General features: G+C 38.7%; 1 protein-coding gene across 1 annotated transcript in view; it reads right to left on the bottom strand.

Annotated features, from left to right (window-relative positions):
- The window catches only part of LOC126295045 (F-box/LRR-repeat protein 14-like), a 62,428-nt gene extending 48,555 nt beyond the window's left edge, over positions 1–13,873 (bottom strand). The window contains exon 1 of the mRNA XM_049987294.1: positions 13,317–13,873. The gene's annotated coding sequence lies outside the window, so the exon portion shown is untranslated. The remainder of the gene's footprint in view (positions 1–13,316) is intronic.
- Positions 13,874–15,227: the final 1,354 nt, after the last annotated feature.

Here is a 15,227-nt window from a genome sequence, read left to right as displayed (position 1 = left end):
GGTATGCTGTTATGTGCATATGTCGCGGGTTTCATGGGTGCAGCATAATATGTGGGCAGAACGATGAACGGGCGGCACCTCTTTCTCACAGAAGGTGCAGCCCAGAGAGGTGCTATGGCCATGGAAGGCCACCATAAATAATCCATGAAAGGTTATAAAAGGTGGGAATTATTTTATTCTGTCATTAATAATGAATTGTATAGCATAAGATAACTAGTAGAAGCCGACCTCGGGGAAGATCAGTTTGGATTCCGTAGAAACACTGGAACACGTGAGGTAATACTGACCTTATGACTTATCTTAGAAGAAAGATTAAGGAAAGGCAAACCTACATTTCTAGCATTCGTAGACTTAGAGAAAGCTTTTGACAATGTTGACTGGAATACTCTCTTTCAAATTCTAAAGGTGGCAGAGGTAAAATACAGGGAGCGAAAGGCTATTTACAATTTGTACAGAAACCAGATAGCAGTTATAAGAGTCGAGGGACATGAAAGGGAAGCAGTGTTGGGAAGGGAGTAAGACAGGGTTGTAGCCTCACCCCGATGTTATTCAATCTGTATATTGAGCAAGCAGTAAAGGAAACAAAAGAAAAATTTGGGGTAGGTATTGAAATCCATGGAGAAGAAATATAAACTTTGAGGTTCACCGATGACATTGTAATTCTGTCAGAGACAGCAAAGGACTTGGAAGAGCAGTTGAATGGAATGGATAGTGTCTTGAAAGGAGGATATAAGATGAACATCAACATAAGCAAAACGAGGATAATGGAATGTAGTCGAATTAAGTCGGGTGCTGCTGAGGGAATTAGATTAGGAAATGAGACACTTAAAGCAGTAAAGGAGTTTTGCTATTTGGGGAGCAAAATAACTGATGATGGTCGAAGTAGAGAGGATATAAAATGTAGACTGGCAATGGCAAGGAAAGCGTTTCTGAAGAAGAGAAATTTGTGATCATCGAGTATAGATTTAAGTGTCAGGAAGTCATTTCTGAAAGTATTTGTATGGAGTGTAGCCATGTATGGAAGTGAAACATGGACGATAAATAGTTTGGACAAGAAGAGAATAGAAGCTTTTGAAATGTGGTGCTACAGAAGAATGCTGAAGATTAGAAGGGTAGACCACATAACTAATGAGGAAGTATTGAATAGGATTGGGGAGAAGAGAAGTTTGTGGCACAACTTGACCAGAAGAAGGGATCGGTTGGTAGGACATGTTCTGAGGCATCCAGGGATCACCAATTTAGTATTGGAGGGCAGTGTGGAGGGTAAAAATCGTAGAGGGAGACCAAGAGATGAATACACTAAGCAGATTCAGATGGATGTAGGTTGCAGTAGGTACTGGGAGATGAAGAAGCTTGCACAGGATAGGGTAGCATGGAGAGCTGCATCAAACCAGTCTCAGGACTGAAGACCACAACAACAACAATAACATAAGATGAGATGTCTTGTGAAATAAGATTATGTATGGAATAAGATCTATCAATATCAGAAGAGAAAATATATGTACAGTTAACTTAAAATGCCTACTATCATTTAGTTTGTTGCATAAGATAAAAAAGCTTCTCTCTTTTAGCTTTAGAGCACAGCCTAAACTGACAGAAGTAGTAGTTTGATGCCACAAACCAATTCGGAACAGATTATCTAGTCGGAAAGAGAAGGTTACTGATATTTATTTACTTCCATTGCATGGATGAGAAGACTAAACCTAGACTTATTCTACACCAGAAGAGAGACAGGAACAGTTCAAAATTTGATGGATCTATTTGTTTCAAAGAAAAACACATATCTCAAATAAGGAATACCCGAGACGCAAAGACTGTGGTGTTCTGCATCACCCACATGAACCAAACGCATTTGGCAACAAACACATTACGACAAGTAAATAATCAATTTTTGAGAATATACTGTAATTGGATAGATACAAAATGTACTCACCAAGCGGTGGCAGGAGAACATACATATAAAAAAAAGGTTTTATCTATTCAAGTTTTCGGAGTCAGTGGCTCCTGCTCCTGGAAGAAGTGTTGATGGAGAAGGAAGAGGGGCGAAGGAAAAGACATGGAGAGGTTTAGCAAAGGGATAGGTTTTGGAAGAGTCATCTAGAGCCTCAGGTCAGAGGATGGGATGAGAAGGAAAGGCATTGTTAGAGCTGCACCAAATGAGGTTTGAAAACCTAAGAGGTTAAATGTGGAAGACGGGGTAATATGTGAGACAGAGATTACTGCTAAAACATCATGCATGAATTAATAAGAGTGGAGGGAGGGGACAGCGAAAAACAGACAAGTCAGATAACAAAAGATGTAGAAAACTAAAAGGGCGTAATAAAGGAACAGTTATAGTGAAGAAATTCTAGGACTGAAGAAATTAATGTAATTTAAGGCCAGGTGAATGGTGAGAATGAAGAGCATGGTGTAGCACCAGTTCCTACCTGTGGTGCTCCGAGAAACTGGTGCCTGGGACAAAAATCCAGAGGGCATGTGTGGCGAAACAGGCTCTGAGGTCATCACTGTCATGTTTCAGAGCATGCTCTGCAACAGGATATTGTGTGTTGCTGGTATACAGCCTCAGCCTACGCGCATTCATTCCGGCTGATAACTTGGCGGTAGTCGTGCCGATGTAAAAGGCCAAACAGTGTTTACATAACAGCTGGTATATGTCATGTTGTTTCACATGTGGCTCTCCTTTTGACAATGTATGTTTTGCCACTTACATGGATAGTATAGGTAGTGACAGGAGGGTGTACAGCGGAGATGGTCACAGTACTAGGAGCCACAGTGTAGGGAGATGGGTGCAGAAAGAGCATGGTGTTTGAGAAGGATATTGTGGATATCAGGAGAGCAAAGAAAAGCTATTCTAGGTGTGGTGGGCAAAATCTCAGGTAGAATAGATCTCATTTCAGGGCACGATTTTAGGAAGTCATGGCCTTGTCGAAGTAGCTGATTAATACATTCAAGACCAGAATGATACTGGGTGACAAGTGGAGTGCTCCAAAGTTGTTTATTGGGGGGATCAGCAGAACCAGGATTGGATGCGATGGCCTGGGAAATCTGCTTCTGGGTGACTTTTTCAAACTCTACCCCTTTTCCTAAACCTCTCCAGTCCTTTTCCTTCACCCCTCTTCCTTCCCCTTCAAACTTTCTGCCAGAAGAAGGAGTACTGGATCCAAAAGCGTGCATACATAAAACTTTTTTATGCGTGTTCTCCTGCCGCCACTTGGTGAGTAGATTTTTTTATCTATCCAATTACATTACATCACAACATGTGTCTCATACAGCTACCATTCAAGTGAATGCAAGCTTCAACATGTATCCTCATGGATATCTGTACATATTCAAACATTCCAGGCATATTCTGAATACACTGGCAACTGACCACAGTGCCTTTCCAGAGTTTGTCAACTATCAACAGGAATGGAATACACCGAAGCTTTTAAATATTTTCACATAAAAAAAAAAAAATATCCAACTTGTTCAAGCCAGGACCTGGGAGGCCACAGTATCAGCAAGCCACGATAGATAAATATGTTGTTGAAATGCTATTCACCAGCATTTAGGCATACAGCAAGGTGGCCACCTCTCCCATATTTCATGGGATGTATTATGTCAACATCCCGGCTTCCTTACTGACAGCCTCTCTCCCGTATATTTCATCAGTGATCACTGGAATAAATATTAATCCCACTAAGCACTACTGAAAGTTAAAATTCCCTAACTTGCAGATCTCTAAAAGCTTTTGTATAATAATCAATACTATTCTCGACATAGTCTTTTTCAGTAATGACAAAGCTCATGTGCCTAGAAGAGTTGTCAGAGGGGAGAATGTTTCTCTGTCAGTACTGGCAACCCACATATGCACTTGCCTTGTACCGACCAGCAGTTGCAATATAAGTAAGACACGGAAGTAACAAGAACTCACGAATGCAGATTACACAGATATTATTGTTTAAACACACTCATTACATAATTTATTCCTTGACCGACTCACACAACACAACAAAATTTCAAAGTATGATACTCTGTGGCAAAATGGTGACCTATTTATCTTGCTCACAAAATAACTTATTTCTGACGTGTTAAATGAAAAATTGTTTCAGCCAGAGTTCTTTAACATCAGTGGGTAGTTCTTGCTGAGGATATACATTTTGTGTGTCCCCACAGGATGTAGGAGATATGTGGTACAGGTTAAATTTTGTAAGTGAAACCATATACACTTTATTCAGAAGCACACTTACCCTTTCTCCAAGAGCTATTGAAAAATGTGTCACAACATACCATTTTTGTCAACAAATCGTAGATGTGCAAATGGTAAAGAGTACACAGTTTGTGAAGAAAAGAGCTGTTTACTGCCTCGATTGTACACCTTGTGTACACAATGTGGAGCTGTAGTAAAGGTGTGGGTGTTTGTTTATGATTTCTGGGTGGTATAAACATAGGTACTCCTCTGCCCTCAGTGCACCTCATCTGTTGTTGCCTTAGCATACAAATACACTGCATACTAGGGTAGTCGAGCATCAGAGTAACTTACTAACTGCATGGTGGCAGTGCACACTGTGAATACAATTTTTGTTGTGTAAAGTTGTATGATGTACAAGTATAACGAAAAGGTTGAAATGCTGCAGATCTACGGAGAAAGTATGTTGGCAAGAAATAATTTAGTAACTTGTATTTTTATAATTTCTTTGTTGTCAAGTTTTTATTATCGTTATGCTATTATGCCTATCTTGTACTCTGCTCTAAATACCTGTATGGTAATTTACTGCAGGTGAGCGAAATTGTTTTCAGGCACAACTACTATACAGCAGACGATTCCTTTTTGCTAGATGTTTGGTCATCTCATTTCTCATCTACATGGAACAGTAAGTTGAAATGCAAGAGCTCGAAATCATCATAGAACATGAAGAGAAGAAGCTGCTGAGGTCACTGTGCTCACTGCCGTAGCTGTGAATCCTCAAGTCAGCACACGATGGAATTCAACATGAAGTTGTTGTTCCGAAAACAAGTACACACAATATTCTGCAACATCGTAAATTCCATCCTTCATTTACACCAAGAACTTCATGGGAATGACTTCAACAATAGGGTTCAATTTTGTCAGTTGGTTCAGCATCAAGACCTGACTTATCCTAATTTCATTTCAGATGTTCTTTTTACCAACGAGGTGTCATTGTCCATTAAAGCAATTGTCAATATGAGAAGTATGCATTTTTAGTCCCTCAATAATCCAAAATGGCTCAGACAGGTAGAGCATTAACATCTGTGTTAATTTTTGCTGCAGAATTATTGCAATTACCATTATCGGGCCTTTCTTTGTAAATGGCAACCAAAATGACAATAGTCAAATTTAACACAAAATCTTCCTGTTCTCTTACACAATGTACGTTTAAATGAGAGAATAGTCATGTGGTATCAGCATTATGGATGCCCTGCACATAACGCCTTATGAGCACGATGAATTCCAGACCATAAATACCCTGGTAGGTAGGTCAGTTAGTTGACCTGCCCAATCTCCAGACCTTACATCGCTGTTTTCGTTTGTTCCCCCCCCCCCCCCCCCCCCCCTCGCATGGTGCAGGGAATGGCAATTGAATCTCAATGTAGACAAGTGTAATGTGCTGCGAATACATAGAAATATAGATCCCTTATCATTTAGCTACAAAATAGCAGGTCAGTAACTGGAAGCAGTTAATTCCATAAATTATCTGGGAGTACGCATTAGGAGTGATTTAATATGGAATGACCATATAAAATTAATTGTCGGTAAAGCAGATGCCAGACTGAGATTCATTAGAAGAATCCTAAGGAAATGCAATCCGAAAACAAAGGGAGTAGGTTACAGTACACTTGTTTGCCCACTGCTTGAATACTGCTCAGCAGTGTGGGATCCATACCAGATAGGGTTGATAGAAGAGATAGAGAAGATCCAACAGAGAGCAGCACACTTCGTTACAGGATCATTTAGTAATTGAAAAGGCGTTATGGAGACGATAGATAAACTCCAGTGGAAGACTCTGCAGGAGAGACGCTCAGTAGCTCGGTACGGGCTTTTGTTAAAGTTTCGAGAACATACCTTCACCGAAGAGTCAAGCAGTATATTGCTCCCTCCTACGTATATCTCGCGAAGAGACCATGAGGACAAAATCAGAGAGATTAGAGCCCACAGAGAGGCATACCGACAATCCTTCTTTCCATGAACAATACGAGACTGGAATAGAAGGGAGAACCGATAGAGGTACTCAGGGTACCCTCCGCCACACACCGTCAGGTGGCTTGCGGAGTATGGATGTAGATGTAGATTAGTTTTAACAAAACAGAGGAACTCTGTATTTATGGGTCATTGAAAAGAATACTATTATGTAACCTGAATCATCTGAAACTTTGTAATCTTACCCATTTACAGATTAAAATTAAAAGAAATACTGTCACTGACACTACTATCCTCACAGATCCAACAGGTGGAGAGGTCTCTCTCATATTCTGTACACCAATGATCCCAATGATTTACCCACTAATTTTAATCAAGGTTTTGTTTGCAACAACAATAAACAAAGTCAGAGAGAGAGGGGGGAAGGAGGGAACAGGTAGGAGGGGGAGAGGAGGGGAGTGGGGAATGGACATGGAGAAGGAAGCGATGTACAAAGAGAGAGAGGAAGAGGAGGAAGAGCAACTGCAAAGTACTGCAAGGTTTGCTAAAATTTGTGTATATGTTGACTGGAATACTCTTTCAAATTCTGAAGGTGGCAGGGGTAAAATACAGTGAGCGAAAGGGTATTTACAATTTGTACAGCTAGCAGACGGCATTTGTAAGAGTCGAGGGGCATAAAAGGGAAGCAGTTGTTTGGAAGGGAGTGAGACAGGGTTGAAGCCTATCCCCAATGTTATTCAAGCTGTATACTGAGCAAGTAGTAAAGGAAACAAAAGAAAAATTTGGAGTAGGAATTAAAATCCATGGAGAATAAATAAAAACTTTGAGGTGGCTCAATGACATTGTAATTTTGGCAGAGACAGCAAAGGACCTGGAAGAGCAGTTGAACGGAATGGACAGTGTCTTGAAAGGAGGATATAAGATGAAAATGAACACAATCAAACAGATGATATGGAATGTAGTCATATTAAATCAGGTGATGCTGAGGGGATTAGATTTGGAAACGAGACACTTAAAATAGTAGATGAGTTTTGCTATTTGGGGAGCAAAATAACTGATGATAGTCGAAGCAGAGAGGATATAAAATGTAGAATGGCAATGGCAAGCAACGTGTTTCTGAAGAAGAGAAATCTGTTAACATCGAGCATAGATTTAAGTGTCAGGAAGTCTTTTTGAAAAGTATTTGTATGGAGTGTAGTCATGTATGGAAGTGAAATATGGACGATAAATAGTTTAAACAAGAAGAGAATAGAGCTTTTGAAATGTAGTGCTACAAAGAATTTTGAAGATCAGATGGGTAGATCACATAACTAACTAACGAGGAGGTACCAAACAGAATTGGGGAGACAAGGAATTTTTGGCACAATTTGACAAGAAGAAGGGATCGGTTGGTAGGACACTGTCTGAGGCACCAAGGGATCGCAAATTTAGTACTGCAGGAAAGTGTGGAGGGTAAAAATAATAGAGGGAGACCAAGGGATGAATACACTAAGCAGATTCAGAAAGATGTAGGTTGCAGTAGTTAGTCGGAGATGAAAATGCTTGCACAGAATAGAGTAGCATGGAGAGCTGCATCAAACCAGTCTCTGGACTGAAAACAACAACAACAACAACATCAAATGTCAAAAATACGGATCAGACCGACAGTACTTTGCTGAAGTGAAAATTATACAGCATGCTAGTCCAAAGGTGCTATTAGATGAATGATGAGAAAGTACATAAAATAAAGCAAAGGCAACCTCAGGTGTGAGCATTTGGGTGTCTGTGTGGTTGTGTGTGTTGATGTGTGTACTTTTTCTAAAGAAAGAGGAATAGCTCAAAAGCTACTGCAAATACTGTTGTCTGTTGCGCGTTTCTATGTGCCACACATTAGCCAGCTACAGGTGAGCAGTTGCCTTCCATTTATTTTACGTATTATTCCATCCAGGAATCTCCATTGTCAGTATGAAAGATAATGCAGACTGACTCTTACAGAGAAGAGAACAGCAATCTGTCAGAGTCAACCTGTATTTTGTACACAACAAACGGCTCAGAATGTCAGTTTTTGACAAAATAGCATGAAAGATAATACTGTTACTTAGACACTAAGTAACAATAAGCTAAACTACAAATCAGAATATAGGTTGGAAAAAGCTTTACCAACAAAAATAGCATTTGTAAATTTAGAAACAGCTGCTGATGGGTATACTTTCTTTAATATTCTGATGGCAGCATGGACAATATACGTGGAGCAGAAGATTACCTCCACATTGTACAGAAATCAGATTGAAGTTCTAAGTGTCAAGGGATGTGACCGGAAAGCAGTAGTTGCGAAAAGAGAGGGACAGGGTTGTAGCCTATTCCTGATGCAATTCAATCTGTACACTAAGCACGCCACGAAGGAGAGCATAAAGAAATTTGAAAAGAATAACAGTTCAGGGAAATGAAAAAAACTCTAAGAGTGTCAAAGTCGTCATAATTCTGTCAGAGGTGGCAAAGGGGCTTAAAATGACAGCTGAATGGGACGCATAGTGCCTTGAAAAGAGATTATGAGATGAACATCAACATAAGTAAAACAGGGGTAATGGAGTAGAGCCGAATTAAATCAGGTGATGCTGAGGGAATCAGGTGTATTGTGTTTTTGGAGTAGCAAAATTACTGATAATGGTTGAAGTAGAGAGAATATAAAACAGAGATTGGCAATAGCAAAAAAAATATTTGTTAATAATATATAAATTTATAACATAAAATATAAACATAAATTTATCTCTCAATAGGAAGTAAACTACAAGACGTTACATAGATAAAATACTAATGAGAAAAGTAAAAAGTAAAAATATCTCAGATCAGGGTTCTAGTTAACAGGCAAAGCAGTCAATAAGCTGAATTCCATCATTTGGTCAGACAAAATTAGGGAGAAAAAACACAAAAAGAAGGTTGTATGAATCAGTAATACAAAGCATTTGTTTACTCAGATACACACATGCCCATGCAACTTGCACACACATCTGTAGTCTCAGACATGTGTGCAAGTTGCATTTGTGTGTGTGTGTGTGTGTGTGTGTGTGTGTGTGTCTATTGCTGACAAAGGCCTTAATGGCTGAAAACTATAACTGTGTGAATCTTTTTTTGTACCTAACACGACTCAGCATTTTCATTTTCACTATATGGTGAGTGGCAACTTTCCTTCTCCAAGTGTTAAATTCCTTCCTGGCTTTTCCATTGTTTGAAATCATTTATTTATATGGAGCAGATTCCTGAGGAACAACAAAACAACTCTTAAGAAGATTTGAGGCTGTGCAAATGGATTTTCTGAGATGAAGCTACATAGTTTCAAGGAGAGAGAAGATCCAAAATAAAGAAATCAGGAAGTAAATGAAAACTCCCATATTCATCACTAAAGAGGTGGAAAAAATGACGTTCAAAATCGTGTGGGTAGGTGGGGAGACTAAAGGGATGAACAATGGCCAAAACAAAAAAATAAAATAAATAAATAAGAAATCTACACTCTCTCTCTCTCTCTCTCTCTCTCTCTCTCTCTCTCTCTCTCTCTCTCTCTCTCTCTCACACACACACACACACACACACACACACACACACACACACACACACACACACAGGGTGTCCCACCTAACACCGCAACTTTATATTTCTGAAATGAAACAAAATGTGAAAAATACAATTGGCCAGGGATATACGAATCTCATGGGCTCACACAATGGGCAGGACAGTGCAAGCAGCCTGCATTGCAGCATCATGGCACAAACTGTGGAGCTGTTGTCATCCTTTAAAGTTAAGTATTTCAGTAGGAATGAATTATACAACAGTGAAACCGGGTCTGCCATCACTAATTGTGCCTCCCGTTTTCATTTAGATATGGGGAAAAAGACATACTTGTGTCATTTAAATATACGTAACTTTGTGTTGAAAGTGATATTTGTTTACGAAACTATGATTCTTGCTTCATTAGAACAATTTATTAATTTGCTACCAATTTCAACAAACAACCATCATCTGACATAAAGAATTAGCTACTGCCAAGCCACATATCAATAATGTAGAACCACATTGTACAATCACATTAATTGCTAATTACATGAGTAATAATACAAAAGAACAACAATTTTCAAACATCAGCAACCTTTCTCATGCACACACATGGTGGTTTGCAGAGAATGGATGTAGATGTACATGTAGAAATTGTGTGAATGAAGAAGGTTGCCGATGTGCGAAAATTAATGTTCTGTATAATTATTCCTGAAACTGACACTTAATGGGATTGTATGATGTAATACAACTGAAAAATGAACCGAAGTAGCCAATTTTTTTTTTTGTGTGTGTGTCAGATGATAGTTGTTGACTAAAATTCTCAGCAAATTAATAAATTATGCTAATGTGACCAAGTGCGAGGAATTTCCTGAAACGTATAATACTGCTGACAGTTACCTGAAGAAAAAGACACCTGATATTTGTCTACTTTTATGTACTGTGCATTCCTGTACCAATGAGCAAGCCCCTGACATACATGCACCACTCGCCAATTGAATTTTTCACATTTTGTTCCATTTTGCAAATATGATATATCGCAGAGTTAGGTGGATACCATACATACACAGGGTGTTCGGAAATTCTCAAGTTCTAGGACCTGTAGAGGAAAGTACGTACATGACATTCTGAACAGGAACCTAGGTTTGGAAACTTACCATTTACGTGCTACAGCCATCTGAAAACACTTTTGCTAGCTAGGTATGCAACAGGGCAGTCACAGTGGGGGACAGCTGCGTAGGATTGGCCAGTGTCATTTGGCATCCATCCTACTTCTGTGACCTGGTTCAAGTCTCAGTCATGTGACTATAAGTCTTAGAGCACACATTGCAGAATACACCAACATGATCATTCTGAACGGTGAAGCTCACAGCGACGTAAGAGCTGATTATCGCCTGTGTCAAAACCATTCTCCACAACGTCTGACTATCATGTACCCTTTTTGCCACAATTATGCATCAACTTCGAGAAAGGGTACCTTCACCAACAGCAGGCGCACTCCAAGGAGATGCTGCACATCTGAATTGAGAGAGGCCACGCTGCATCACATTGAAGAACACCCGTCAATGAGTAGATGAGCAATTTCTTTGGATATTAATGAGCGGAGCTGTAAAACAAGTGATGCACTGGGTAACGCCTACTCAATTACTTGCAAAAGTAGTCATGTTACCAACATGTTTCCAAATGATTTTAGCACAGAAAAGGAACATTTCCCGACATGAGTTCCAATTCAAAATATTATCTATACATGATCAATGTGTAGAATTTAAATGTTACAATGTCGTTTTTAAAGGTATTTGCATGGAGTGTACCTTTGCATAGAAATGAAATGTGCACAATAAGCAATTCAGACAAGAAGATAATATGATCTTTTGAAATGCAGTTCTACAGAATAATGTTGAAGATTAGATATGTAGATCAAATAACTAATGAGTGTGTACTGAATTGAACAGTGGAAGAAGATATTCATGGCACAACTTGATGAACAGAAGGGGTCAGCAGATAGGACACATTCAGAGACATCAAGAAATTATCAGTTTGGCAATGGAAGGAAGTGCATGGGTGGGTAAAATTATGTACTGGTCTCCCCTGATATCTTGGATGTGGTGACAAACTGATCTATACCACAGTCCGAGGTCTAGATTAGGTTGAAACATCACAATTTGATTGTTAGTTGGTGAAGCTAATGAATGTGAAAGCAGAAAAATCTGGTTGTGACAAAAAACTGGCTGGTAGTAAACCCTAATGCTTATGTATGCACTATATTGAAAATATGCAAGGGAGGTCCAATAGCTAACTTTTACTGCGTGGGCTAAAAGTCATAGGAGGAAACAAAGGCTTGAATGCAGTATGTTGATTCAAATGGGTGTAGGTTCCAGTAACTATGCAGAGATGAAGAGGCTTGCATAGGCAGACAGCTGCAACAAACAGACTGAAGACCACAACAACAAAAATCATACAGTGATTATGGCAATTCAATGGTAGTTAAATGATTTTCCTTTATTGCTGTAAAACTGGCTCATTCCACAGTCTTGAACGTTCTCAAGGATGATGAAATCCCTGGAACATAGTGAATGAAGAGGGAGCGCAGATCACATTCCTCTGCCTTGCACATAAGTTTTGCCATCTGATCATCAATGTACAAAGAAATATTAAACAAGAACTTACTAAACAGCAAGACATTTTAAGTAGATACTTTTCTACTACCCTGAGCAGCAGCTAAAGTACCAACTATAAGAGGAACATCATTTCTTACACCCCCTCCTTCTGAAACTGTCACTGACCACCATTCCCCTCAGATCTTGACTAAAAGCAAGCTCTTCTCAAAAGATTACTTCTACCGCGATGACAGTGCAAGAGGCTTCAAAAAGGAGTTTTTACAAACATATCTCTATCAGTAACATAGTTTGTACAGTAATAAATAAATAGTAAACCCACGACTTCCATGAGTTATATAGAACATCTGCTGTTTATCTTCTTTTGGTCGCTTAGTACTTATTTGATTACATTGGTATTGATATCTGTAAAAACGTGAGTCCAATTTCCAATACCTTATTTTTTATCATGTAGCATATAATGAACACTGCCACTTGCTATGTAGGTACCAGAAATTTTCAATTATTAGATAATTTGTCGAAGAGACATTTTTAAAGAAAATTTGACATATGACTTCATAACAGCTGCAGAATCCAATTATTTGAACTTTAAAAGTTTTGTAGTCTTAGAAATGGCATCTTTCATCTCTCCTATTTCATTATAGACGAGATCTGCTGTTAATTTATAAGTATTTGTCATTAAGTCAGGTACAAGAGATATCAGTATGGAAGAAATTTTGATGCACATACCGTAATTCTGTGGAACAACTGCCTGAGGGACACAATTAATTCGTACTTTGAAGAATGTTTCCAGTTTGGGAAAACACAGTTCAGCTCGCTGTCATATTCTGACGAGTAATAATAGGTAAAAAATTCCAGCCCTTTATCTAAAATAATAGCCGCTCCGGAGCGGTGTGCATGAAAGTACGTGATTAAACATTTGCCCTAATACCATATATAGATGCCTAGCGCACTTTTTCGAGCTTTAGCACCAATTTTAATATACTAAATCACTGATACAAATATTGAATGGGACTAAACTGTAATACGATACTTACACAGTTCTACATCCAGTTATTAAGGATTTAGCTGAGGACACAATACTGCTGGAGAAGAGACTGCGCTTTTCCTCCTAACGGACGTCTTGCGCAAAATTTACATTACCCATCACCATAAAATGTTCAATTCACATGACATTAAGGCTGTAAATTAAGTCGTCCATTCCAACTTTTAAATTACATACATGTCGCAGGTAATAGCGTTAATAATTTGCATGAGAGGCCCTGATCTGGTATTCCATCTTGCTGGTGTGAAACTTTGCTGACCAAATAGTTCATTTAATTTAATCAACTGACTTATGCAAGTTACGTGAACACTAAATAACAAATTTAATTCGTTTGTATAATATTTTTGCGCAAGATTAAATGTCTAGTATAGTACTGCGCAATTTGGAAACGCCGCGTCTGGAATACATTACTTTCACGCAATGCAAGCATCAAACCACACGAGTCGCTTAAATTTATTGTACATGTCATGAAAATCCATGGCGCAAATCTCTGAATCAACAGCAGACGAAATTTAAACAGCCTATTCTCACTTGCAATTAAAATCAGCAGCATTTACCATGATGCCAACATTGGAACAGCATCTACTTCTATTAAAAGCGGGCGTTCAAACGAAGAACAGAAGTGACCTAGAAATTCTATGAAATGTTAGTCATGAAATCGGAAGCTTATGTCAGGTTGCAAAAAAGAGATGGGTGGCGTGACTTTTATGACTGGGTAGCACCCATTTTTAATATAGCTTAAGATGAAGACAAAACAATGCGGCACGAATTACTGCGAATATGGTCGCTAAAGTAATTTTCGAGACTGTCTATTACAGAGAGGTAAAAGTATTTTTTGTTTTGTAAAAAATTTGTCTGGTTTCAGACTTATGATGCAGTTTACTTCCCAAAAAATTAAGTATTTACGAAAATCAATTTACAGCCAATCTAAAAAAGTAAAGCTTCAAAATAGCAGCTCGCAAAACGCTAACGCAACGGATTTTCGTTATTTCTGTGTGTAATTTAAGTACTTGATAGTACTCTTGCTTGGACCAGCCCTTAGTTTTACCAGACCTAAAGCTTCAAAAACTTCTGTCGAACAACATTTGAGCTTTTTGCTGGTTTGATTTCAGTGTATTGCTTAAAGGCAGTGAAAGTTCGTTTTACCAGAGGGAACAAAACTGCATGTTATGTTAATATCTCTGCAGGCGCACCATTTATTTACACATAGCCATAAAAAGATAGAAAAGAAAATCTGTTTGACTCAAAATTATTAGTTTTAATCTAGATCTGAATACTGAGAATTCTGTGAAACGTGCATCTGTAATATACCACTATGGCTGGTAAGAGTTTTCCCATTGTTATAAACATTGTAGTGTGATTAGTTGGTCTTGCTTTGCCGTTCGTTCTTGGTATTTCGCAAATATTTGTGATGGGACATATCCAGTGATTTGTACGTGTTGAGCGGCTAGTTTAGAAAGTATAGTAATATAATTTCCGTAAAAATGTTCTGATACGCAAGGCGCGTTAATTTGGTGCAGTCTGATCCGAGTTACGGAATACTATGATGTAATTATGTTAGCTCAAAATATGTTTTTAAATGGCAAATGAAAGCCATCAGGTGCATTCTAGGACTTAACGCAACGCGAATCATACAGCGTATATTTCACGGAGGAGGAGACTGGTGCTTAACATCCCGTCGACAACAAGGTCATTAGAGAGGGGCGATTATTTCAAACAACAATGCCAAGTACCAGTACAGTGCCAGCTAACAAGGACATACAGTGTTCGGGTTGGATGTTGCGTGAAATGCTCAAATCGTGTTATCTTCGAATGAGATGTTCTGTCTCATACGTACTGTTAGAATGGACGTACAACGCACCGATCAACAGAAGATTTATCAGTCCTCTGAAATGGAATAACT

Source organism: Schistocerca gregaria, chromosome 11 (genome assembly GCF_023897955.1).
Source record: "Schistocerca gregaria isolate iqSchGreg1 chromosome 11, iqSchGreg1.2, whole genome shotgun sequence".
NCBI classification, from domain to species: Eukaryota; Metazoa; Arthropoda; class Insecta; order Orthoptera; family Acrididae; genus Schistocerca; species Schistocerca gregaria.
The sequence above is the reverse complement of the archived record's forward strand: the minus strand, read 5'-3'. Positions and strand labels throughout refer to the sequence as shown.